This window comes from Mobula hypostoma, chromosome 26, assembly GCF_963921235.1.
Source record: "Mobula hypostoma chromosome 26, sMobHyp1.1, whole genome shotgun sequence".
Taxonomy (NCBI): domain Eukaryota; kingdom Metazoa; phylum Chordata; class Chondrichthyes; order Myliobatiformes; family Myliobatidae; genus Mobula; species Mobula hypostoma.
In genome coordinates, this window is record NC_086122.1 from 3,731,556 (window position 1) to 3,757,901 (window position 26,346).

The window sequence follows — 26,346 nt, forward strand, 5'->3', positions numbered from 1 at the left end:
TATGTATGTGTGTGTGTGTGTGTGTGTATATATATATATACACACACACACATACTAAGGAGGCTAGTACCATGATGGAGTTGACTAAGTTTACAACTCTCTGTAGCCTCTTCCAATCTGTACGATAGCACCTACCCCGTTCCAGACAGTAATGCAGCCAGTTAGAATGCTCTCTATGATACATCCGTAGAAATTTGTGATTGTCTTCGGCAACATACCAATTCTCCTCAAACATCAGTGGTGCGATGGCTATTGGAGGGGATACTGAGGGGTATGACTTATATGCATTTGCAAAGGCATGGCCTGTTTATGGACAGTCATCAGGGCTTTGTGCAGGTCTTACAAACTTGATTGAGTATTTTGAGGAGGTGAGACAGGTAAGAAAGGTAAATTAGTGGATTTCATTTACGTGAATAATCAACCATGGTTGATTCAGAAGATAAAGATGCATGGCATCCAGGGTGAATTGTCAAGTTTGGATTCAGAACTGGCTTACCCATAGAAAACAGAACAGGGCTGTAAGGCTACCGTGCTGGCTGGAGGTCCATGACCAGTGGTGTTCTGCAAGGATTGGTGCTGGGACTTCTGTTGTTTATGACATATTTCTCTGATTTGGATGAACAAGTTTGCAGATGACACCAAGGTTAATGGAGTTATGGTCAGACTAAAGGACTATCAAAGGATACAAGTGGATAAAGATCACTTACAAAGAGCGGAAGATGGAGTTTAATCGAGGGAATTGTGAAATGTTACACTTTGGGAGGTTAAATGGAATGGAATTGACTTTATTACTTACATCCTTCAGATACATGAGGAGTAAAAATATTTACGTTACATCTCCGTCTGCTTGAGTACTGTTGGGGGAAGCAACAGCGGCCGCACCTCTGGCACAGAGTTTGGCCCTGTGGCTCAGAAGGGTAGGGAAAGGGAGAAGATGGCAGCAGTGATAGGGGACTCTATAGTTAGGAGGTCAGACAGGCGATTCTGTGGACACAGGAAAGAAACGCGGATGGTAGTTTGCCTCCCAGGTGTCAGGATCCAGGATGTTTCTGATTACATCCATAATATCTTGAAGTGGGAAGAAGAACAGCCAGAGGTTGTGGTACATATTGGTACCAACAAAATAGGTAGGAAAAGGGAGGAGGTCCTGAAAACAGACTACAGGGGAGTTAGGAAGGAAGTTGAGAAGCAGGACCTCAGAGGTTCTTGGGATTCCTGTCTGTGCCACATGACAATGAGTATAGAAATAGAGTGAGGTGGAGAATAAATGCATGGATGAGGGATTGAAGAAGGGGGCAGGGATTCAGATTTCTGGATCATTGGGACCTCTTTTGTGGCAAGTGTGTCCTGTACAAAAAGGATGGGTTGCACTTGAATCTCAGGGGGACCAATATCCTAGCAGGGAGGTTTGGTAAGGCTATTGGGGAGAGTTTAAATTAGAATTGCTGGGGGTTGGGAACTGAACTGAAGAGACAGAGGAAGAGGCAGTTGGCTCAAAAATAGAGAAAGCTTGGAGACAGTGCAACAGCGGGAGGATAGGCAGGTGATAGAGAATGGACGCGCTCAGACTGAAGGGAGGAGTATTATGAACAAGGTGGACGAGCTTAGAGCGTGGATCAGCACTTGGAGCTATGATGTTGTGGCCATTACAAAGACTTGGATGGTGCAGGGACAGAAATGGCTACTTCAAGTGTCAGGCTTTAGATGTTTCAGAAAGGACAGGGAAGGAGGCAAAAGAGATGGGAGCATGGCACTGTTGATCAGGGATAGTGTCACGGATGCAGAAAAGGAGGAAGTCATGGACAGATTGTCTAGAGAGTCTGTGCAGGTGGAAGTTAGGAATAGGAAGGGGTCAATAACTCTACTGGGTGTTTTTTATAGACCACTCAATAGTAACAGGGACATCGAGGAGCGATAGGGAGACATTCTACAAAGGTGTAATAATAACAGGGTTGTTGTGGTGAGAGATTTTAATTTCCTAAATATTGATTGGCATCTCCCTAGAGTGAGGGGTTTAGATGGGGTGCAGTTTGTTAGGTGTGTTCAGGAAGATTTCGTGACACAATATGTAGATAAGCCTAAAAGAGGAGAGGCTGTACTTGATCAGGTATTAGGAAATGAACCTGGTCAGGTATTAGGTCTCTCAGTGGGAGAGCATTTTAGAGATAGTGATTACAATTCTGTCTCCTTTCCCATAACATTGGAGAAGGATAGGAACAGACAAGTCAGGGAAATGTTTAATTGGAGTAAGGAGAAATATGAGGCTATCACAGGAACCTGGAAGCATAAATTGGAAACAGATGCTCTCAGGGAAACATACGGAAGAAATGTGGCATTTAAAATGGCGACTTTGTTATATTAATCTGGGGAATGCAGCTTTGTTGTGCTTTAACGCTGAAGAGAGTTTACACTAGCAGTTTGTTTACTTTAAAATGAGATAACAGGGTTCTAATTAGCCAGTGGGTGGTTATGTATCGTTTTGTTTTCGGATGCCATGCTATATGATATGACTGTGGACTGAGTTTTGGCAGGGAGTCGGAGGAGAGACGAGGAAGACCGCGGACGTGTGGAGAGGCTCCGGTCGATCACTCAGGGTGGTCCCGAGCCGTGAGTCGACGGAATTCGAGTGGTCGTCTGAAGTCGAATTGAGTTCCAATGTAGCGTGCAAAGAACTTGGACTTTGATAAGTGTTGGCGCCTTTTTTTTCATTACTTTCCTCTCTGTATCAAATGTATATTAATGTCATAAAATTAGTAATATTTATAAAGTGTATTTGTTAAAATTTACTGGGTGTGCTGGCTGATGATTGATGTTTGTGATTGATTCGGGCGGCGACTGACCCTGTGGGGAGTGTTGAGGCGGGTGCTGGGCGGGATTTCCCCCAGACATACATGAGCCAATATAACTGAACGTTACAGAATGAAATTAGGCGAGCCAGAAGGAGCCATGAGAAGGCCTTGACAGACAGGATTAAGGAAAACCCTAAGGCATTCTACAAGTATGTGAAGAGCAAGAGGATAAGACGTGAGAGAATAAGACCAAATAAGTGTGACAGTAGAAAATTGTGTTTGGAACTGGAGGAGATAACAGAGATACTTAATGAATATTTTGCTTCAGTATTCACTAAGGAAAAGGATCTTGCTGATTGTAGGGATGACTTGCAGTGGACTAAAAAGCTTGAGCATGTAGACATTAAGAAAGAGGATGTGCTGGAGCATTTGGAAAGCATCAAGTTGGATAAGTCACTGCTACCAGACAGGATGTATCCCAGGCTACTGTGAGAAGTGAGGGAGGAGTTTGCCGAGATTCTGGCGATGATCTTTGCATCATCAATGAGGACGGGAGAGGTTCCGGATGATTGGAGTGTTGTGAATGTTGTTCCCTTATTCAAGAAAGGGAGTAGAGATAGCCCAGGAAATTATATGCTAGTGAGTCTTTCTTCAGTGGTTGGTAATTTGATGGAGAAGATCCTAAGAGGTAGGATTTATGAACGTTTGGAGAGGCATAGCTTTGTCAAAGGGAGGTCGTGCCTTAAGAGCCTGATTGAATTTTTTGAGGATGTGACTGAACACATTGATGAAGGTAGAGCCCTAGATGCAGTGTATATAGATTTCAGCAAGGCATTTGATAAGGTATCCCATGCAAGGCTTATTGAAAAAGTAAGGAGGCATGAGATCCAAGGGGACATTTCTTTGTTGATCCAGAACTAGCTTGCCCACAGAAGGCAAAGAGTGGTTGTAAATGGGTCATATTCTGCATTGAGGTTGGTGACCAGTGGTGTGTCTCAGGGATCTGTTCAGGGACCCCTACTCTTCGTGATTTTTATAAATGACCTTTATGAGGAAGTGAAGAGATGGGTTAGTAAATTTGCTGATAACACAAAGGTTGGGGGTGTTGTAGATAGCGTGGAGGGCTGTCAGAGGTTACAGCGGTAATTGATAGGATGCAAAACTGGGCTGAGAAGTTTCAGATGGAGCTCAACCCAGATAAGGGTGAGGTGGTTCATTTTGGTAGGTCAAATATGATGGCAGAACATGGAGGATCAGAGGGATCTTGGGGTCTGAGTCCATAGAACACTCAAAGCTGCTGCACAGGTTGACTCTGTGGTTAAGAAGGCAGATGGTGCATTGGCCTTCATCAATCATGGGACTGAGTTTAGGAGCCGAGAGGTAATGTTGCAGCTATATAGGACCCTGGTCAGACCCCACTTGGAGTACTGTGCTCATTTCTGGTCGCCTCACTACAGGAAGGACTTGGAAACCATAGAAAGGGTGCAGAGAAGATTTACAAGGATATTGCCTGGATTGGGAAGCATGCCTCATGAGAATAGGTTGAGTGAACTCGGCCTTTTCTCCTTGGTGCAATGGAGGATGAGAGGTGACCTGATAGAGGTGTACAAGATAATAAGATGCATTGATCGTGAGGATAGCCAGAGGCTTTTTCTCAAGGCTGAAATGGCTAGCACGAGAGGGCACAGTTTTAAGGTGCTGGGAAGTAGGTACATAGGAGATGTCAGGGGTAAGTTTTTTACACAGAGAGTGGTGAGTGTATGGAATGGGCTGCTGGCAGTGGTGGTGGAGGCAGAAACGATAGGGTCCTTTAAGAGACTCTTGAATTGGTACATGGAGCTTAGTAAAATAGAGGGCTATGGGTAAGCCTAGGTAGTTCTAAGGTAAGGACATGTTCGACAGAGTTTTGTGGGCCGAAGGGCCTATATTGCGCTGTAGGTTTTCTATGTTCTATGTTCTATGAATGTGCAATAGGCAATTTATAGCAATTTGTAATAAATAGTATGTACAACAGAACAGTCAATATAACTTAGAAATACAGTTGCATCAGCATGAGTTAATCAGTCTGATGGCCTGGTGGAAGAAGCTGTCCCGGAGACTGTTGGTCCTGGCTTTTATGATGTGGTACCTTTTCCTGGATGGTAGCAGCTGGAACAGTTTGTGATTGGGGTGACTCGGGTCCCCAATGATCCTTCAAGCCCTTTTTACACGCCTGTCCTTGTAAATGTCCTGAATAGTGGGAAGTTCACATCTACAGATGTGCTGGGCTGTCTGCACCACTCTCTGCAGAGACATGCAATTGAGTGAAGTACTCTTCTGATACCAGGCAGTGATGCAGCCAGTCAGGATGCTCTCAATTGTGCCCCTGTAGAAAGTTCTTAGGATTTGGGGGCCCATACCAAACTTCTTCAACCATCTGAGGTGAAAGGTGCTGTTGTGCCTTTTTCATCACACAGCTGGTGTGTACGGACCATGTGTGGTCCTCGGTGACGTGGAGGAACTTGAAGCTGTTTACCCTCTTAACCCCAGATCCATTCATGTCTATAGGGGTTAGCCTGTCTCCATTCCTCCTGTAATCCACAACCAGCTCCGTTGTTTTTGCAGCATTGAAGGAGAGGTTGTTTTCTTGTCAGGGTGATAATTTCTTCTCTGTAGGTTGCCTCATTATTACTTGAGATTTGGCCAATCAATGTAGTATCATCAGCAAATTTAATTAGCAGATTGGAGCTGTGGGTGGCGACAGAGCCCGAAGGATCACTGGGGACCCAAGTCACCTCAACCACAAACTATTCCAGCTGCTACCATCTGGGAAATGGTACCACAGCATAAAAGCCAGGACTAGCAGGCTCTGTGGCAGCTTCTTCCACCAGGCCATCAGATTGATTAATTCATGCTGACACAACTGTATTGCTATGCTATATTGACTGTCTTGTTCTACATACTATTCATTACAAGTTACTATAAATTGCACATGCACATTTAGATGAAGATGTAACTTAAAGATTTTTACTCCTCCTGTATAAGAAGGATGTAAGTAATAAAGTCAATTCAATTCAATTCAGTCATGGGTATACAGAGTAAAGGAGGGGGCTTTGGACACACCCCTGAGGGGCACCTGTCTTGAGGGTCGGGGGGCAGAGGTGAGGGAGCCCACTCTTACCACCTACTGGCAATCTGACAGGAAGTCCAGGATCCAAATGCACAAGGCAGGATGAAGGCGGAGTTCTCTGAGCTTCTTTTCAAGCCTGGATGGAAATATAGTGTTGAATGCTGAGCTGTAGCCCAAGAACATTGAACTTTGCCTCTGCTGGGTAAGTCTGGCCATTCTGCCGTTACCCGACAGATGGTCCTGTCCCAGCTTGGTGTGGAGATAAAGATGAGTCCCGGCTTTTCAAAGGATAAGTCCCAGCTCTATGTTGATGTACAGTTCCCAGTCTGTCTTCGACTCCAGCCTCCTATTTATCAGCCTCCAAGACCCAGACCCCAGACCCTGGATCTCAAGACCCAAGACCCCAGACCCCAACCTCAAGACCCAAGACCCCAAGACCCCAGACTCAAGACCCAAAACCCCAGTCTTGTCCTGTCCTGTAGCCATGTCATGTCCTTGCCTGGTTCTGGGGTCCAAGCCCGAGGCAAGACCTAGGTTCTGGGTCCTTGTCCAGTCTCTGGCTCGGACTCCAAGCACAGGCTCCTAGTCCTGGTCCCGCTTTCCCAAGCCCAGGCTCCTAGTTCATAGTTCCTTGTCCCGGTTCCCTGTCTAGTCCATGTCCTAGCACAAGATTGCATTCTTGTTCCTGCTCCTTGTCTGTATCCTGTCACGTCTCTACTCATCAAGTCCTGTTTCTTGTACTTCAGTGTCAGTGTCTTGCATTTGGGTCCGCCATCAACACTGTCCCCCTAACTATCAAATCCCCTATCATTACTGCTCTCCTCTTTTCCCTCCTTCCTTTCTGAGCTGGGGGTCCAGTCTCAGTGCCAGATTCAAAGATTGATACAACATTGGGGCCGAAAGGCCTGTGCTGTGCTGCATTGTGCTGTGTTCTGTGTTTCATGTTCTAGCACAAGTTTTCTTACATTAAAAGATGTGTTACAATTAGTAAAGTAAGAGCTTATACGTTGCATCAAATCAATTTTTATATCAGACTTCCACTGAAATAGGATTTAACTATCTCCAGCAATGTTTGCCTGTATTAAACTTGCATACATTTGTCAGGTATCCCCTCACTCCAGGGTAAACAAGCCTCCCCAATCCAATCTCTCACCAGAACTAAAACCCTCCAATCCTGGCAACATCACGGTGAATCTCCTCTGCACTCACTTCATGCATAATGTAGCATGTCGAGGTTTTGTTTAATAAGGCAAATTGACACATACAGGATAGTTACTGATAGATGTTTATTTTTATATAAAACATGTGACAGATTTTGAAAACGTTTCTTTTGATATGAAAGATGTGACTGTTTTTGTCAATGTGTTCTGGAGTATGCTCAGCAGCACCATCCTCTGGCCACGCGCCAAACCACTGCGGGACTGCAGGCTTCTCCAAGTTGAAGTGCTAATACCATAGTGATTGCAATATTGAAGGCTATGAATTACGATGAAAGGTCAGTTGTACAAGCTTGAAAAAGACTCAGTCATAGTGCAGCCTAGCATCAAATACTAAACAGAAGTACAAAGGAACCAGGAGAGTTGATGTACAGTGGGACTTGAGGGTGCAAGTTCGAATTTCTCTAAAGATGCATTGACTAGTGAAGATAGTGTTTGGTATACTGTACCTGAATCAGGTTCATTATCACTGACATAAGTGTTGTTTTGTGGCAGCAGTACAGTGCAAAATATGAAACATTAATTTACAATAAGAAATATAAATTTAAAGAAGTATCCAAAAAGAGAGCAAAGTGTTAGGTTGTGTTCATGGGTCATTGTTCATTCAGAAATCTGATGGCAGAGGAGAAGTTGCAGCTGAAACATTGAGTGCATCTCAGTCCCCAGTACCTCCTCCCTGACTATGGCCCTGAGAAGAGGTCAAGTCCTGGGTAGTGACAGTCCTTAATGATGGATGCCACCTTTCTGAGGTGTCGTCTATTGAAGATGTCCTCGATGGTAGGGAGGCTAGTGTTCGTGATGATACTGGCTAAGTTTACAACACTCTGCATAACTTTCCTATCTTGTACTTTGGTAATTTCATACCAGACCATGGTGGAACCAATCAGAAGTTTTCCCACAGTACATCTGTAGAAATTTGCTAGAGTCCGGAGTGACATAGCTACCTTCACAGGTTGAGGCATTGAGTATTAGGTTTAGAATGATCCCGGATCACTCAGCCACTGAGCCGCACCTTGTGGTGGGTGGGGCCCGATTGCTCAGGATGAATGGGTTGATTAAATGCCTTCCTGTTACTGGCTAACAGATATGTTGATCCTCAGTCTGGCACTCTGAAACACAAGGGACCATGGCTAATTCATTCAAAAAGGGGGTACAAACTGAACAGGAGGGGCTGGGCCTCCAAGGTAGGGAGAGACAAGATTCCCTTTGCCTCATAAGCCTTGAATAAGTGTCAGTCACAAACCCTGGGCCACTCCTGTGCAAACAGTTCCTCCATTCTGCTCTCTTGCTGTGCCGAGCAAAGTCCCTGCCAGGCTTTCTCTGGGTCTCACACGATGCAGTCTGTGGGCAACAACTCACAGGCTCCCTCATCAGCCTAAAGCAAAAGGCAGCTTAATTTCCACTAACAACATACATCAAAGTTGCTGGTGAACGCAGCAGGCCAAGCAGCATCTCTAGGAAGAGGCGCAGTCGACGTTTCAGGACTTCGTGTAGTCCTGACGAAGGGTCTCGGCCTGAAACGTCGACTGCGCCTCTTCCTATAGATGCTGCTTGGCCTGCTGCGTTCACCAGCAACTTTGATGTATGTTGCTTGAATTTCCAGCATCTGCAGAATTCCTGTTGTTTGCGTTTAATTTCCACTGCTCTGTGGCCATCTGAAGGATGATGCTGGCAGAGCTGAGGGTGGGATTAATGGCCTGTCTCCAATACTAACTGCTATGTGGCTCCTGAGCCTAGGAGGGACTGAGACCGGAAGAAGGCACAGGTGCATAAATCAGCCACACTTGATCTTCATGTTCAACAGAAGATTCAGAATGTGAAGGGAAGTCCTCTGTATGAACATATTTTGAAGCAGAGCCAAGTGGAACTCTCACAGTGGGGGACCCAGAGCAAGTTCTATCAGATATGTTTCTGTAATCCTGTAGGATAAAGTCTGTATCTTTGCATTGTGTGAATGTGTGTGTGTGTGTGAGAGAGAGAGAGAGAGTGCATATGTGTGCCAGTGTTTGAGAGAGAGTGTGTGTGTGCCTGTGTGTGAGAGTGGGTGTGTGAGTGTGCGTGTGTGTGTGTGTGTGTGTGTGTGTGTGTGTGTGTGAGAGAGAGAGAGAGAGAGAGAGAGAGAGAGAGAGAATGTGTCTATGTGTGAGAGTGTGTGTGGGGGGTTGGTGTGAGAATGGGTGTGTGTGTGAGAGCGAGAGAGAGAGAGAGAATGGGTGTGTGTGGGTGTGTGTGTGAGAGACAGAGTGTGTATGTGTGACTGTGTGTGAGAGTGGGTGTGTGTCTGAGGTGTGGGAGAATGCCCCGTATCAGGATAGCTGTGGGATTGGGGAAAGGATACCGTGGACTGTCAATTTGAAACACTTCTGCCCTTCAATGCACTTCATTCTGGAAAGCGCTGATCCTAAGGGAACTTTGATGTATTCAGGTTAATATTTCATTATCATGAATGAATTGTAACAGAAGTACTTCAGTAAGTGAGCAACACAATATACCAGAACCACAAATACATGTATATGCTGTAGGAACTCAGCAGGTCGAGCAGCGCCTGTGGAGAGAAGGAATTGTCAATGTTTCAGTTTGAAACCCTGCATCAAGATACCATTCACTGGATATAATATACTGGAATCTGTTCAACTCGTCTGGATTATGTTGAATTTTTTTTATTTTGCACATATGTCACTCTATTAAAGTTACATTTAGACCCACAATTTTCCCTAACTACAATTTATTTTTAATACCTAAAGACTGATTTATAAGTGTACAGGGGAGGGACAACCCTTTCATTTCCCCTTCATCTCCCAGGAGTTCAGGAGACACTCCTTTCAGTGTTGAGTTTTTATTGGGGAGAGAAAGAGCTGAGAAAGCTTATCTGAGCCTGAAAATACACATTTCACACAGAGCTAACCAGTGATGCTGCTGGGATGTGAACGAATTTTGTAGTTTCTGCTGATAGTTCCTTTCCTTACACTTTGGCACTGGAGATTACAGAAGCACAGTGATAAACAACACAGTGGGAGCAGGAGAACTGTCACGACCCCTTCCCTGCCTGATGCATTCCAGAGCGAGTAATACTGTGGGTGGCTGCCAAATGTCACCAAGTCTTTGTTCCCCAGACACAGTAATTAGGCAGTACGTGAATCCCCGGAGATCATTTCCAACAACCAGCCCCAGCTACCATCCCCCATTCAACCATCACCAGTGTATAGGGAGTTTGGCTCGATGGGTGTGGGGATCTCTGTGTGGACAAGTAGTGGGAGTGGGTGTGTGATTGTGTGTATCGGTGAGGGGTGTGGTGTGGCTGTGAGGGGTGGGTGGGTGTGAGTGTGTGCTTGAGTGTATAGGTGTGGGTGTAGTGCGGTTGTGAGGGGTGGGTGTGGAGTGGGTGTGTGATTGAGTGAATAAGTGTGGGGTGTGGTGTGGTTGTGAGGGGAGGTGTGAGTGGGAGTGTGATTGAGTGTGGTGTGGTTGTGAGTGGAGGGTCAGTGTGAGTGTGTGATTGAGTGTGTGGATGAGGGGTGTGGTGTGGTTGTGAGGGGAGGGTGAGTGTGAGTGGGAGTGTGATTGAGTCTGGGATGTGGGTTTGTGATTTAGTGTGGTGTGGTTGTGAGTGGAGGGTGAGATTGGGTGTGTGATTGTGGGTGTGGGTGTGGTGTGTGTTGTGCTTGTGAGGGGAGGGTGTATGTGGGTGTGTGAATGAGTGTATGAGTGTGATGTGTGTTGTCTTTGTGAGGGGAGGGTGTGTGTGGGTGTGTGATTGAGTGTATGGGTGTGGATTGTGGTGTGGTTGTGAATCGAGGGTGAGATTGGGTGTGCGATTGTGTGTGTGGGTGTGGTGTGTGTTTGTGAGAGGAGGGTGTGTGATTGAATGTATAGGTGTAGTGTATGGTGTGGTTGTAAGAGAATGGTGGGAGTTGGTTTGTGATTGAATGTAGGGTTGTGGGATGTGGTGTGGTTTGTGAGGGAAGGGTCTCTTTCACTATCCCATCAGGTTAGCATCCTGTAATGTGTCACAACCAGGCACACTGTTGTGGTGCCTGGCTGCCCTCATAGGTGGCAGCTGAAGGGAGTCAGCGATCACCCTCGTGAGAATCCACATTCCAGTCTATTCGGGCACCTTTGTGGTTGTACTTGACTCCCTTCCTTTCATTTGAGCCTTGTCAAATCTTAACCAAAGCACAGCAAAGTTCCCTGCTTACCTGACTTCACATTCCGGAGAAAAAGATGATATTTAGTTTGGCACTGTAAAGGAGTGATATTAATTCAGTACCAAGTTGCTACTTTGGAGCCATAGTGCTGACGCTGGGTTTTTTAGAGTTGTAGTCAGTAGTTCTACTGGCCTACCATTGTATTTCCCTTTGCCCTGTTCAGTTTTCAATAAGATTCAATGAACTGTTCAGTGTCTCTCCCTCTGTACTTGGACCATCACTGAACATCACATCAGCGAGACCTGACCCTCAAAATTGACTCAGCACAGACAGAGAGAACAGCTGACCATGACCTTGAGGTTCAGTGGTCAGTTCGGATAGAAGTTAAAGTCTGTGGAGCCTGGGTCGTCAGAAACGGCTCACACAGTGTAACAACTACTCTCAGAGGAGCAAACCTAGTGCAAGCAGTAAGAACAAGTGTCAGTACTCACAGTGACATTCAGCAACGCATCGCAGATAGCCAGAATCAGGTGACAGTCATTACTACTCTCGCTGCCACTATTCAGCAGCCTTTTGCCAGGACAGTCACCGTCCCAGCATCAGCACCTCCCACATCCTTCTCTATAGCATTCACATCAGCCTCAGAGACGAACGCCCCGATTCCATTGGGAGCTTCCGGACCTGAACCAAGCATCCTTAACAAGACAGTGGCCCCAATGAACCGAGCATCTTTAACTAGACAGAGAACCCAATGAACCGAGCATCTCCAACTAGACAGTGGGCCCAATGAACCGAGCATCTCTAACTAGACAGTTGCCCCAATGAACCGAGCATCTCTAACTAGACAGTGGCCCCAATGAACCGAGCATCTCTAACTAGACAGTGGCCCCAATGAACCGAGCATCTCTAACTAGACAGTGGCCCCAATGAACCGAGCATCTCTAACTAGACAGAGAACCCAATGAACTGAGCATCTCTAACTAGACAGAGAACCCAATGAAACGAGCATCCCTAACTAGACAGAGAACCCAATGAACCGAGCATCCCTAACTAGACAGTGGCCCCAATGAACCGAGCATCTCTAACTAGACAGAGAACCCAATGAACCGAGCATTTCTAACTAGACAGAGAACCCAATGAACCGTGCATCCCTAACTAGACAGTGGCCCCAATGAACCGAGCATCTCTAACTAGACAGAGAACCCAATGAACCGAGCATCTCTAACTAGACAGAGAACCCAATGAACCGAGCATCTCTAACTAGACAGTGGCCCCAATGAACCGAGCATCTCTAACTAGACAGTGGCCCCAATGAACCGAGCATCCCTAACTAGACAGAGAACCCAATGAACCGAGCATCTCTAACTAGACAGAGAACCCAGTGAACTGAGCATACCTAACTAGACAGTGGCCCCAATCAAACGAGCATCCCTAACTAGACAGAGAACCCAATGAACCGAGCATCTCTAACTAGACAGTGGCCCCAATGAACCGACCATCTCTAACTAGACAGTGGCCACAATGAACCGAGCATCCCTAACGAGACAGTGGCCATAATGAACCGAGCATCTATAACTAGACAGTGGCTCCAATGAACCGAGCATCTCTAACTAGACAGAGAACCCAATGTACCGAGCATCTCTAACTAGACAGTGGCCCCAATGAACCGAGCATCCTTAACCAGACAGAGAACCCAATGAACCGAGCATCTCCAACTAAACAGAGAACCCAATGAACTGAGCATCCCTAACTAGACAGTGGCCCCATTGAACCGAGCATCGCTAACTAGACAGACAACCCAATGAACCGAGCATCTCCAACTAGACAGTGGGCCCAATGAACCGAGCATCTCTAACTAGACAGTGGCCCCAATGAACCGAGCATCTCTAACTAGACAGAGAACCCAATGAACTGAGCATCTCTAACTAGACAGAGAACCCAATGAAACGAGCATCCCTAACTAGACATAGATCCCAATGAACCGAGCATCCCTAACTAGACAGTGGCCCCAATGAACCGAGCATCTCTAACTAGACAGAGAACCCAATGAACCGAGCATTTCTAACTAGACAGAGAACCCAATGAACCGTGCATCTCTAACTAGACAGTGGCCCCAATGAACCAAGCATCCCTAACTAGACAGAGAACCCAATGAACCGAGCATCTCTAACTAGACAGAGAACCCAGTGAACTGAGCATACCTAACTAGACAGTGGCCCCAATCAAACGAGCATCCCTAACTAGACAGAGAACCCAATGAACCGAGCATCTCTAACTAGACAGTGGCCCCAATGAACCGACCATCTCTAACTAGACAGTGGCCACAATGAACCGAGCATCCCTAACGAGACAGTGGCCATAATGAACCGAGCATCTATAACTAGACAGTGGCTCCAATGAACCGAGCATCTCTAACTAGACAGAGAACCCAATGTACCGAGCATCTCTAACTAGACAGTGGCCACAATGAACCGAGCAACCTTAACAAGACAGAGAACCCAATGAACCGAGCATCTCCAACTAAACAGAGAACCCAATGAACTGAGCATCCCTAACTAGACAGTGGCCCCAATGAACCGAGCATCTCTAACTAGACAGAGAACCCAATGAACCGAGCATCTCTAACTAGACAGAGAACCCAATGAACCGAGCATCTCTAACTAGACAGTGGCCCCAATGAACCGACCATCTCTAACTAGACAGTGGCCCCAATGAACCGAGCATCCCTAACTAGACAGAGAACCCAATGAACCGAGCAGCTCTAACTAGACAGAGAACCCAATGAACCGAGCATCCCTAACTAGACAGTGGCCCCAATGAACCGAGCATCTCTAACTAGACAGAGAACCCAATGAACCGAGCATCCCTAACTAGACTGAGAACCCAATGAACCGAGCATCTCTAACCAGACAGAGAACCCAATGAACCGAGCATCTCTAACTAGACAGTGACCCCAATGAACCGAGCATCTCTAACTAGACAGTGGCCCCAATGAACCGAGCATCCCTAACTAGACAGAGAACCCAATGAACCGAGCATCTCTAACTAGACAGTGGCCCCAATGAACCGAGCATCCCTAACTAGACAGTGGCCCCAATGAACCGAGCATCCCTAACTAGACAGAGAACCCAATGAACCGAGCATCTCTAACTAGACAGAGAACCCAATGAACCGAGCATCTCTAACTAGACAGAGAACCCAATGAACCGAGCATCTCTAACTAGACAGTGGCCCCAATGAACCGAGCATCCCTAACTAGACAGTGGCCCCAATGAACCGAGCATCCCTAACTAGACACAGAACCCAATGAACCGAGCATCCCTAACTAGACAGTGGCCTCAATGAACCGAGCATCTCTAACTAGACAGAGAACCCAATGAACCGAGCATCTCTAACTAGACAGAGAACCCAATGAACCGAGCATCCCTAACTAGACAGTGGCCCCAATGAAACGAGCATCCCTAACTAGACAGTCGCCCCAATGAACCGAGCATCCCTAACTAGACAGAGAACCCAATGAACCGAGCATCTCTAACTAGACAGAGAACCCTATGAACCGAGCATCCCTAACTAGACAGTGGCCCCAATGAACCGAGCATTTCTAACTAGACAGAGAACCCTATGAACCGAGCATCCCTAACTAGACTGAGAAACCAATGAACCGAGCATCCCTAACTAGACATAGAACCCAATGAACCGAGCATCTCTAACTAGACAGTGGGCCCAATGAACCGAGCATCTCTAACTGGACAGTGGCCCCAATGAACCGAGCATCCCTAACGAGACAGTGAACCCAATGAACCGAGCATCTCTAACTAGACAGAGAACCCTATGAACCGAGCATCTCTAACTAGACAGTGGCCCCAATGAACCGAGCATCCCTAACTAGACAGTGGCCCCAATGAACCGAGCATCTCTAACTAGACAGAGAACCCTATGAACCGAGCATCTCTAACTAGACAGAGAACCCAATGAACCGAGCATCTCTAACTAGACAGTGGCCCCAATGAACCGAGCATCTCTAACTAGACAGTGGCCCCAATGAACCGAGCATCCCTAACTAGACATAGAACCCAATGAACCGAGCATCTCTAACTAGACAGTGGCCCCAATGAACCGAGCATCTCTAACTAGACAGTGGCCCCAATGAACCGAGCATCCCTAACTAGACAGAGAACCCAATGAACCGAGCATCTCTAACTAGACAGAGAACCCAATGAACCGAGCATCTCTAACTAGACAGTGGCCCCAATGAACCGAGCATCTCTAACTAGACAGTGGCCCCAATGAACCGAGCATCCCTAACTAGACAGAGAACCCAATGAACCGAGCATCTCTAACTAGACAGTGAACCCAATGAACCGAGCATCTCTAACTAGACAGAGAACCCAATGAACCGAGCATCTCTAACTAGACAGTGGCCCCAATGAACCGAGCATCTCTAACTAGACAGAGAACCCAATGAACCGAGCATCTCTAACTAGACAGTGTACCCAATGAACCGAGCATCTCTAACTAGACAGTGGCCCCAATGAACCGAGCATCCCTAACTAGACAGTGGCCCCAATGAACCGAGCATCTCTAACTAGACAGAGAACCCTATGAACCGAGCATCACTAACTAGACAGAGAACCCAATGAACCGAGCATCTCTAACTAGACAGTGGCCCCAATGAACCGAGCATCCCTAACTAGACAGTGGCCCCAATGAACCGAGCATCTCTAACTAGACAGAGAACCCTATGAACCGAGCATCTCTAACTAGACAGAGAACCCAATGAACCGAGCATCTCTAACTAGACAGTGGCCCCAATGAACCGAGCATCTCTAACTAGACAGTGGCCCCAATGAACCGAGCATCCCTAACTAGACATAGAACCCAATGAACCGAGCATCTCTAACTAGACAGTGGCCCCAATGAACCGAGCATCTCTAACTAGACAGTGGCCCCAATGAACCGAGCATCTCTAACTAGACAGAGAACCCAATGAACCGAGCATCTCTAACTAGACAGAGAACCCAATGAACCGAGCATCTCTAACTAGACAGTGGCCCCAATGAACCGAGCATCTCTAACTAGACTGAGAACCCAATGAACCGAGCATCCCTAACTAGACAGAGAACCCAATGAACCGAGCATCTCTAACTAGACAGTGGCCCCAATGAACCGAGCATCTCTAACTAGACAGAGAACCCAATGAACCGAGCATCTCTAACTAGACAGTGGCCCCAATGAACCGAGCATCTCTAACTAGACAGTGGCCCCAATGAACCGAGCATCTCTAACTAGACAGTGGCCCCAATGAACCGAGCATCTCTAACTAGACAGAGAACCCAATGAACCGAGCATCTCTAACTAGACAGAGAACCCAATGAAACCGAGCATCCCTAACTAGACAGAGAACCCAATGAACCGAGCATCTCTAACTAGACAGAGAACCCAATGAACCGAGCATCTCTAACTAGACAGAGAACCCAATGAACCGAGCATCTCTAACTAGACAGAGAACCCAATGAACCGAGCATCTCTAACTAGACAGTGGCCCCAATGAACCGAGCATCCCTAACTAGACAGAGAACCCAATGAACCGAGCATCTCTAACTAGACAGAGAACCCAATGAACCGAGCATCTCTAACTAGACAGTGGCCCCAATGAACCGAGCATCCCTAACTAGACAGAGAACCCAATGAACCGAGCATCTCTAACTAGACAGTGGCCCCAATGAACCGAGCATCCCTAACTAGACAGTGGCCACAATGAACCGAGCATCCCTAACTAGACAGTGGCCCCAATGAACGGAGCATCTCTAACTAGGCAGTGGCCCCAATTAACCGAGCATCTCTAACTAGACAGAGAACCCAATAAACCGAGCATCTCTAACTAGACAGTGGCCCCAATGAACCGAGCATCTCTAACTAGACAGAGAACCCAATGAACCGAGCATCTCTAACTAGACAGAGAACCCAATGAACCGAGCATCTCTAACTAGACAGTGGCCCCAATGAACCGAGCATCCCTAACTAGACAGAGAACCCAATGAACCGAGCATCTCTAACTAGACAGAGAACCCAATGAACCGAGCATCTCTAACTAGACAGTGGCCCCAATGAACCGAGCATCTCTAACTAGACAGAGAACCCAATGAACCGAGCATCTCTAACTAGACAGAGAACCCAATGAACCGAGCATCTCTAACTAGACAGTGGCCCCAATGAACCGAGCATCTCTAACTAGACAGTGGCCCCAATGAACCGAGCATCCCTAACTAGACAGAGAACCCAATGAACCGAGCATCTCTAACTAGACAGAGAACCCAATGAACCGAGCATCCCTAACTAGACAGAGAACCCAATGAACCGAGCATCTCTAACTAGACAGAGAACCCAATGAACCGAGCATCCCTAACTAGACAGAGAACCCAATGAACCGAGCATCTCTAACTAGACAGAGAACCCAATGAACCGAGCATCTCTAACTAGACAGTGGCCCCAATGAACCGAGCATCTCTAACTAGACAGTGGCCCCAATGAACCGAGCATCCCTAACTAGACAGAGAACCCAATGAACCGAGCATCCCTAACTAGACAGTGGCCACAATGAACCGAGCATCTCTAACTAGACAGTGGCCCCAATGAACCGAACATCTCTAACTAGACAGTGGCCTCAATGAACCGAGCATCTCTAACTAGACAGAGAACCCAATGAACCGAGCATCTCTAACTAGACAGAGAACCCAATGAACCGAGCATCTCTAACTAGACAGTGGCCCCAATGAACCGAGCATCTCTAACTAGACAGAGAACCCAATGAACCGAGCATCTCTAACTAGACAGAGAACCCTATGAACCGAGCATCCCTAACTAGACAGTGGCCTCAATGAACCGAGCATCTCTAACTAGACAGAGAACCCAATGAACCGAGCATCTCTAACTAGACAGAGAACCCAATGAACCGAGCATCCCTAACTAGACAGTGGCCCCAATGAACCGAGCATCCCTAACTAGACAGAGAACCCAATGAACCGAGCATCTCTAACTAGACAGAGAACCCAATGAACCGAGCATCTCTAACTAGACAGTGGCCCCAATGAACCGAGCATCCCTAACTAGACAGTGGCCGCAATGAACCGAGCATCTCTAACTAGACAGAGAACCCAATGAACCGAGCATCCCTAACTAGACAGTGGCCCCAATGAACCGAGCATCCCTAACTAGACAGTGGCCTCAATGAACCGAGCATCTCTAACTAGACAGTGGCCCCATTGAACCGAGCATCGCTAACTAGACAGACAACCCAATGAACCGAGCATCTCCAACTAGACAGTGGGCCCAATGAACCGAGCATCTCTAACTAGACAGTGGCCCCAATGAACCGAGCATCTCTAACTAGACAGTGGCCCCAATGAACCGAGCATCTCTAACTAGACAGAGAACCCAATGAACTGAGCATCTCTAACTAGACAGAGAACCCAATGAAACGAGCATCCCTAACTAGACATAGATCCCAATGAACCGAGCATCCCTAACTAGACAGTGGCCCCAATGAACCGAGCATCTCTAACTAGACAGAGAACCCAATGAACCGAGCATTTCTAACTAGACAGAGAACCCAATGAACCGAGCATCTCTAACTAGACAGTGGCCCCAATGAACCAAGCATCCCTAACTAGACAGAGAACCCAATGAACCGAGCATCTCTAACTAGACAGAGAACCCAGTGAACTGAGCATACCTAACTAGACAGTGGCCCCAATCAAACGAGCATCCCTAACTAGACAGAGAACCCAATGAACCGAGCATCTCTAACTAGACAGTGGCCCCAATGAACCGAGCATCTCTAACTAGACAGTGGCCACAATGAACCGAGCATCCCTAACGAGACAGTGGCCATAATGAACCGAGCATCTATAACTAGACAGTGGCTCCAATGAACCGAGCATCTCTAACTAGACAGAGAACCCAATGTACCGAGCATCTCTAACTAGACAGTGGCCACAATGAACCGAGCAACCTTAACAAGACAGAGAACCCAATGAACCGAGCATCTCCAACTAAACAGAGAACCCAATGAACCGAGCATCCCTAACTAGACAGTGGCCCCAATGAACCGAGCATCTCTAACTAGACAGAGAACCCAATGAACCGAGCATCTCTAACTAGACAGAGAACCCAATGAACCGAGCATCTCTAACTAGACAGTGGCCCCAATGAACCGAGCATCTCTAACTAGACAGTGGCCCCAATGAACCGAGCATCCCTAACTAGACAGAGAACCCAATGAACCGAGCATCTCTAACTAGACAGAGAACCCAATGAACCGTGCATCCCTAACTAGACAGTGGCCCCAATGAACCAAGCATCTCTAACTAGACAGAGAACCCTATGAACCGAGCATCCCTAACTAGACTGAGAACCCAATGAACCGAGCATCTCTAACTAGACAGAGAACCCAATGAACCGAGCATCACTAACTAGACAGTGACCCCAATGAACCGAGCATCTCTAACTAGACAGTGGCCCCAATGAACCGAGCATCTCTAACTAGACAGTGGCCCCAATGAACCGAGCATCCCTAACTAGACATAGAACCCAATGAACCGAGCATCTCTAACTAGACAGTGGCCCCAATGAACCGAGCATCTCTAACTAGACAATGGCCCCAATGAACCGAGCATCCCTAACTAGACAGAGAACCCAATGAACCGAGCATCTCTAACTAGACAGAGAACCCAATGAACCGAGCATCTCTAACTAGACAGTGGCCCCAATGAACCGAACATCTCTAACTAGACAGTGGCCTCAATGAACCGAGCATCTCTAACTAGACAGAGAACCCAATGAACCGAGCATCTCTAACTAGACAGTTGCTCCAATGAACCGAGCATCTCTAACTAGATAGAGAACCCAATGAACCGAGCATCTCTAACTAGACAGTGGCCCCAATGAACCGAGCATCTCTAACTAGACAGGGAACCCAATGAACCGAGCATCTCTAACTAGACAGTGGCCCCAATGAACCGACCATCTCTAACTAGACAGTAGCCCCAATGAACCGAGCATCCCTAACTAGACAGAGAACCCAATGAACTGAGCATCTCTAACTAGACAGAGAACCCTATGAACCGAGCATCTCTAACTTGACAGAGAACCCAATGAACCGAGCATCTCTAACTAGACAGTGGCCCCAATGAACCGAGCATCCCTAACTAGACAGTGGCCACAATGAACCGAGCATCTCTAACTAGACAGTGGCTCCAATGAACCGAGCATCTCTAACTAGACAGAGAACCCTATGAACCGAGCATCTCTAACTAGACAGAGAACCCAATGAACCAAGCATCCCTAACTAGACATAGAACCCAATGAACCGAGCATCTCAAACTAGACAGTGGCCCCAATGAACCGAGCATCTCTAACTAGATAGAGACCCAATGAACCGAGCATCTCTAACTAGACAGTGGCTCCAATGAACCGAGCATCTCTAACTAGACAGAGAACCCAATGTACCGAGCATCTCTAACTAGACAGTGGCCCCAATGAACTGAGCATCCTTAACCAGACAGAGAACCCAATGAACCGAGCATCTCCAACTAAACAGAGAACCCAATGAACTGAGCATCCCTAACTAGACAGTGGCCCCATTGAACCGAGCATCGCTAACTAGACAGACAACCCAATGAACCGAGCATCTCCAACTAGACAGTGGGCCCAATGAACCGAGCATCTCTAACTAGACAGTGGCCCCAATGAACCGAGCATCTCTAACCAGACAGTGGCCCCAATGAACCGAGCATCTCTAACTAGACAGAGAACCCAATGAACTGAGCATCTCTAACTAGACAGAGAACCCAATGAAACGAGCATCCCTAACCAGACATAGATCCCAATGAACCGAGCATCCCTAACTAGACAGTGGCCCCAATGAACCGAGCATCTCTAACTAGACAGAGAACCCAATGAACCGAGCATTTCTAACTAGACAGAGAACCCAATGAACCGTGCATCCCTAACTAGACAGTGGCCCCAATAAACCGAGCATCTCTAACAAGACAGAGAACCCAATGAGCCGAGCATCTCTAACTAGACAGAGAACCCAATGAACCGAGCATCTCTAACTAGACAGTGGCCCCAATGAACCAAGCATCCCTAACTAGACAGAGAACCCAATGAACCGAGCATCTCTAACAAGACAGAGAACCCAGTGAACTGAGCATACCTAACTCGACAGTGGCCCCAATCAAACGAGCATCCCTAACTAGACAGAGAACCCAATGAACCGAGCATCTCTAACTAGACAGTGGCCCCAATGAACCGACCATCTCTAACTAGACAGTGGCCACAATGAACCGAGCATCCCTAACGAGACAGTGGCCATAATGAACCGAGCATCTATAACTAGACAGTGGCTCCAATGAACCGAGCATCTCTAACTAGACAGAGAACCCAATGTACCGAGCATCTCTAACTAGACAGTGGCCCCAATGAACCGAGCATCCTTAACCAGACAGAGAACCCAATGAACCGAGCATCTCCAACTAAACAGAGAACCCAATGAACTGAGCATCCCTAACTAGACAGTGGCCCCATTGAACCGAGCATCGCTAACTAGACAGACAACCCAATGAACCGAGCATCTCTAACTAGAAAGAGAACCAATGAACCGAGCAGCTCTAACTAGACAGTGGCCACAATGAACCGAGCAACCTTAACAAGACAGAGAACCCAATGAACCGAGCATCTCCAACTAAACAGAGAACCCAATGAACTGAGCATCCCTAACTAGACAGTGGCCCCAATGAACCGAGCATCTCTAACTAGACAGAGAACCCAATGAACCGAGCATCTCTAACTAGACAGAGAACCCAATGAACCGAGCATCTCTAACTAGACAGTGGCCCCAATGAACCGACCATCTCTAACTAGACAGTGGCCCCAATGAACCGAGCATCCCTAACTAGACAGAGAACCCAATGAAACGAGCAGCTCTAACGAGACAGAGAACCGAATGAACCGTGCATCCCTAACTAGACAGTGGCCCCAATGAACCGAGCATCTCTAACTAGACAGAGAACCCTATGAACCGAGCATCCCTAACTAGACTGAGAACCCAATGAACCGAGCATCTCTAACCAGACAGAGAACCCAATGAACCGAGCATCACTAACTAGACAGTGACCCCAATGAACCGAGCATCTCTAACTAGACAGTGGCCCCAATGAACCGAGCATCCCTAACTAGACAGAGAACCCAATGAACCGAGCATCCCTAACTAGACAGTGGCCCCAATGAAACGAGCATCCCTAACTAGACAGTGGCCCCAATGAACCGAGCATCCCGAACTAGACAGAGAACCCAATGAACCGAGCATCTCTAACTAGACAGAGAACCCAATGAACCGAGCATCTCTAACTAGACTGAGAACCCAATGAACCGAGCATCTCTAACTAGACAGTGGCCCCAATGAACCGAACATCTCTAACTAGACAGTGGCCCCAATGAACCGAGCATCCCTAACGAGACACAGAACCCTATCAACCGAGCATCCCTAACTAGACAGTGGCCTCAATGAACCGAGCATCTCTAACTAGATAGAGAACCCAATGAACCGAGCATCTCTAACTAGACAGAGAACCCAATGAACCGAGCATCCCTAACTAGACAGTGGCCCCAATGAAACGAGCATCCCTAACTAGACAGTCGCCCCAATGAACCGAGCATCCCTAACTAGACAGAGAACCCAATGAACCGAGCATCTCTAACTAGACAGAGAACCCTATGAACCGAGCATCCCTAACTAGACAGTGGCCCCAATGAACCGAGCATCTCTAACTAGACAGAGAACCCAATGAACCGAGCATCCCTAACTAGACAGTGGCCCCAATGAACCGAGCATCTCTAACTAGACAGTGGCCCCAATGAACCGAGCATCTCTAACTAGACAGTGGCCCCAATGAACCGAGCATCCCTAACTAGACAGAGAACCCAATGAACCGAGCATCTCTAACTAGACAGTGGGCCCAATGAACCGAGCATCTCTAACTAGACAGTGGCCCCAATGAACCGAGCATCTCTAACTAGACAGTGGCCCCAATGAACCGAGCATCTCTAACTAGACAGAGAACCCAATGAACCGAGCATCTCTAACTAGACAGAGAACCCAATGAACCGAGCATCCCTAACTAGACAGAGAACCCAATGAACCGAGCATCCCTAACTAGACAGTGGCCCCAATGAACCGAGCATCTCTAACTAGACAGAGAACCCAATGAACCGAGCATCTCTAACTAGACAGAGAACCCAATGAACCGAGCATCTCTAACTAGACAGTGGCCCCAATGAACCAAGCATCCCTAACTAGACATAGAACCCAATGAACCGAGCATCTCTAACTAGACAGAGAACCCAATGAACTGAGCATCTCTAACTAGACAGTGGCCCCAATGAACCGAGCATCCCTAACTAGACAGAGAACCCAATGAACCGAGCATCTCTAACTAGACAGTGGCCCCAATGAACCGAGCATCTCTAACTAGACAGTGGCCCCAATGAACCGAGCATCCCTAACTAGACAGTGGCCACAATGAACCGAGCATCTCTAACTAGACAGTGGCTCCAATGAACCGAGCATCTCTAACTAGACAGAGAACCCAATGAACCGAGCATCTCTAACTAGACAGTGGCCACAATGAACCGAGCATCTCTAACTAGACAGAGAACCCAATGAACCGAGCATCTCTAACTAGACAGAGAACCCAATGAACCGAGCATCCCTAACTAGACAGTGGCCCCAATGAACCGAGCATCTCTAACTAGACAGAGAACCCAATGAACCGAGCATCTCTAACTAGACAGAGAACCCAATGAACCGAGCATCTCTAACTAGACAGTGGCCCCAATGAACCGAGCATCTCTAACTAGACAGTGGCCCCAATGAACCGAGCATCCCTAACTAGACAGAGAACCCAATGAACCGAGCATCTCTAACTAGACAGAGAACCCAATGAACCGTGCATCCCTAACTAGACAGTGGCCCCAATGAACCAAGCATCTCTAACTAGACAGAGAACCCTATGAACCGAGCATCCCTAACTAGACTGAGAACCCAATGAACCGAGCATCTCTAACTAGACTGAGAACCCAATGAACCAAGCATCTCTAACTAGACAGTGGCCCCAATGAACCGAGCATCTCTAACTAGACAGTGGCCCCAATGAACCGAGCATCCCTAACTAGACAGAGAACCCAATGAACCGAGCATCCCTAACTAGACAGTGGCCCCAATGAACCGAGCATCCCTAACTAGACAGTGGCCCCAATGAACCGAGCATCCCTAACTAGACATAGAACCCAATGAACCGAGCATCTCTAACTAGACAGAGAACCCTATGAACCGAGCATCTCTAACTAGACAGAGAACCCAATGAACCGAGCATCTCTAACTAGACAGTGGCCCCAATGAACCGAGCATCCCTAACTAGACAGTGGCCCCAATGAACTGAGCATCCCTAACTAGACATAGAACCCAATGAACCGAGCATCCCTAACTAGACAGTGGCCTCAATGAACCGAGCATCTCTAACTAGACAGAGAACCCAATGAACCGAGCATCTCTAACTAGACAGAGAACCCAATGAACCGAGCATCCCTAACTAGACAGTGGCCCCAATGAACCGAGCATCCCTAACTAGACAGTCGCCCCAATGAACCGAGCATCCCTAACTAGACAGAGAACCCAATGAACCGAGCATCTCTAACTAGACAGAGAACCCAATGAACCGAGCATCCCTAACTAGACAGTGGCCCCAATGAACCGAGCATCCCTAACTAGACATAGAACCCAATGAACCGAGCATCTCTAACTAGACAGTGGGCCCAATGAACCGAGCATCTCTAACTAGACAGTGGCCCCAATGAACCGAGCATCCCTAACTAGACAGTGAACCCAATGAACCGAGCATCTCTAACTAGACAGAGAACCCTATGAACCGAGCATCTCTAACTAGACAGTGGCCCCAATGAACCGAGCATCCCTAACTAGACAGTGGCCCCAATGAACCGAGCATCTCTAACTAGACAGAGAACCCAATGAACCGAGCATCTCTAACTAGACAGAGAACCCAATGAACCGAGCATCTCTAACTAGACAGTGGCCCCAATGAACCGAGCATCTCTAACTAGACAGTGGCCCCAATGAACCGAGCATCCCTAACTAGACATAGAACCCAATGAACCGAGCATCTCTAACTAGACAGTGGCCCCAATGAACCGAGCATCTCTAACTAGACAGTGGCCCCAATGAACCGAGCATCCCTAACTAGACAGAGAACCCAATGAACCGAGCATCTCTAACTAGACAGAGAACCCAATGAACCGAGCATCTCTAACTAGACAGTGGCCCCAATGAACCGAGCATCTCTAACTAGACAGTGGCCCCAATGAACCGAGCATCCCTAACTAGACAGAGAACCCAATGAACCGAGCATCTCTAACTAGACAGTGGCCCCAATGAACCGAGCATCTCTAACTAGACAGTGGCCCCAATGAACCGAGCATCCCTAACTAGACAGAGAACCCAATGAACCGAGCATCTCTAACTAGACAGAGAACCCAATGAACCGAGCATCTCTAACTAGACAGTGGCCCCAATGAACCGAGCATCTCTAACTAGACAGTGGCCCCAATGAACCGAGCATCCCTAACTAGACAGAGAACCCAATGAACCGAGCATCTCTAACTAGACAGTTGCCCCAATGAACCGAGCATCTCTAACTAGACAGAGAACCCAATGAACCGAGCATCTCTAACTAGACAGTGGCCCCAATGAACCGAGCATCTCTAACTAGACAGGGAACCCAATGAACCGAGCATCTCTAACTAGACAGTGGCCCCAATGAACCGACCATCTCTAACTAGACAGTAGCCCCAATGAACCGAGCATCCCTAACTAGACAGAGAACCCAATGAACTGAGCATCTCTAACTAGACAGAGAACCCTATGAACCGAGCATCTCTAACTTGACAGAGAACCCAATGAACCGAGCATCTCTAACTAGACAGTGGCCCCAATGAACCGAGCATCCCTAACT

At 47.4% G+C, this 26,346-nt stretch overlaps 1 long non-coding RNA gene across 2 annotated transcripts in view; it reads left to right on the forward strand.

Moving 5' to 3' along the window:
• Positions 1-213: 213 nt before the first annotated feature.
• The window catches only part of LOC134338064 (uncharacterized), an 80,232-nt gene continuing 54,099 nt past the window's right edge, over positions 214-26,346 (forward strand). The window contains exon 1 of one of the 2 annotated variants that reach the window (XR_010016130.1): positions 214-2,689. This is a non-coding gene — a long non-coding RNA (uncharacterized LOC134338064). Of the gene's footprint in view, positions 2,690-5,728; positions 6,101-26,346 lie in introns of those variants that run through there. The other variant, XR_010016129.1, reaches the window with a different exon arrangement.